We start from the raw sequence: 2,303 nt of genomic DNA, 5'->3' as shown, positions 1-2,303 counted from the left end.
AGACGGATATTCTTAAATCGACATTATGTAACTTTTTAACGACAAAATTTTGTCGTTAAGTAATCAAAATTCGTTAGTTAACAATATTTATCGTTAAGAGATATTCCGAATTAAATTTTACCGATTATTTTCGTTAAAAATAGTCGGTAGATAACGAAATTTGTCGGTAGGTTAACGACAAATAAAATGTTCTAGTTATGCCATAACGATAATTGTTTAGGAGTTAGTTTTGTAACATAAATATTCGAAATAAGTTGTTTTTGTGTTAACATGCTTCAATTATCTTTTTAAGATAAATTTGGACATAGTATATTTGGTCAATTCACAAGGTCTCTTATCAGTCATATTGTTATAATGTCCTAACATATCTCGTCTCGGCGGCTCGGCTTAACCGACTATTAGGCATTCGGCGCAGGTCTCTGCTAGCTGGTTACGATAAAACAATAAACATAGCATACATAGTAGTATTATTTTAGACATTTTTTACTTGAAAAGCAATAAAGATCACTGTGAAATATTAGGACATTATGAGACCTTTGAATTGACCAATTATATTTATTTTGAAAAGCAATACAAACCATTGTGAATTTACCAATTATATTAATTTTAGAAAATAATATTCGAATTTTAAGAGCAACTTTTATTTGGGGCATAATATCCATAATTAACACATTTCTGGAGTGTATAATGTTTATCCCTATATTCAATTTCCTTTTTTGGCGATGTGATACGATTATAAACTTTTATAAAAGTTATAAAATCGTTTTTAAGACAGTATTCTAAGAAGGAAATTCATCTGAATTTGTCGACTGTCCTTATAACAACACATATCTAAATTCTGAATTAATGATCACTTGTGGTGGCATAGACATATGTATTACACTGGGTTACTTTTATTTTTAGAAAAAAACTCTTGTTCTTTTGTTTTCAGTAGGTTTCGCGAACATATTTGGGTTAGCTGATGCTTGATTTTTATATATAAATGCGATTATTTATTCACACGACTACGAATTTATCTGCAAACACCTTTTCTCGGAATCCTGTTTCCCATAAATCCATAATAGAATTCAATCCTTGTTAGGTCAAAAGTACCTAAGATTGGTAGCTCACTACCAGCTATTCCGCACGGAACTGGTTTTTCAATATTTAGAATTGGATATACTCCTTTTGATTGGTGTTTTGAGTGCATTTGAAAGTTAATAAAACAAATTCATATAATTTGCACAATAACAAATAAATAAGAAAAACATGATTTTATTTTTAGGTTTTACTGAATGTTTTATATACGAACACACTGAATTGAATTTTATTTATAACATTTGTATTATTGAATATTTTTTGTTAGATTCTTATCAGCCAAACCATTTTTGATACCAGCTGGGACTATCTTCTTTTTCAACAGCATATTTACTCGCCTAACGAAACAAATGCATTTCAATTTGTGTTTATTTTAAATAATAATATTATATGGTATCTTTCTTACCTTTGGATATGCTTTAATTTTTTTTCCAACTTGTCTTTTTAATGAACTTTGCTGTTTGGGAACACACTTGTCATTATGATCAAGATATTCACAATTTTTTCCAATGCCTTTAACGCCAAGTCTAGAACTATATCTCACTCGACATTGCACCATTTCGAAAAGAGCTATTAATAGCACTATTAAAAGTATGATAACAAATTTCTGGGACATTATTTTTTTTTTAAATAATTACAATTTACTTAAATAACAATTATTGTAATTTACGATACGTCTAGCTATATCTAAGATTGACTACTAATTAAAACTATTATAGTTGAATGGTGATTTATACGTTTGTATAAATAACTTTTTAGTATGGTGATCGAACGAATGACTTTTCTTTTTAATAGATTTTATTCTGTGGTCGTTTGAAAAAACTAGGTAACTCTATTTTTTGAAATACACTTAACGTTTTAAACATATTTCACTAATTATTTAATATGATTTTATGTTATTAAACATGCAGATTAAACAAAACATAATTTTAAATAATATTAAGGATTTCAGGTTCCACTGAACTTATTTTTGGACATAAAAACCGAAAATCAATGTATGTTACCTTGTTTTTTTCGAAAAATGGAAAATTGATTTTTTTTGTAGTTTTCCAAACATGTGGCTTGAGTTGAGTGTAAAAAAAATACATGATTTCAACCGTAATGCTTCCTGGGAACCCTACTCAGTACGGTAATTTACATGGTTTTTTTACGAAAAAATGGAGTTACACAGTTTTTTCAAAAAATATTTTTTCCTTTTATTCTTATATATACATATGAAAAATAAG

At 27.7% G+C, this 2,303-nt stretch overlaps 1 long non-coding RNA gene across 1 annotated transcript; it reads right to left on the bottom strand.

Moving 5' to 3' along the window:
• Window positions 1–1,252: 1,252 nt before the first annotated feature.
• LOC135956444 (uncharacterized) lies at window positions 1,253–1,763 on the bottom strand. Its single transcript, XR_010576376.1, has 2 exons — window positions 1,484–1,763; window positions 1,253–1,415 (listed from the first exon to the last, which is right to left on the bottom strand). It is a non-coding gene; the product is annotated as an uncharacterized LOC135956444 (long non-coding RNA).
• Between the last annotated feature and the right edge of the window lie 540 nt (window positions 1,764–2,303).

The sequence above is a fragment of the Calliphora vicina genome, chromosome 4 (assembly GCF_958450345.1).
Source record: "Calliphora vicina chromosome 4, idCalVici1.1, whole genome shotgun sequence".
Lineage (NCBI taxonomy): Eukaryota > Metazoa > Arthropoda > Insecta > Diptera > Calliphoridae > Calliphora > Calliphora vicina.
This window is presented reverse-complemented; position numbering and strand designations above follow the sequence as displayed.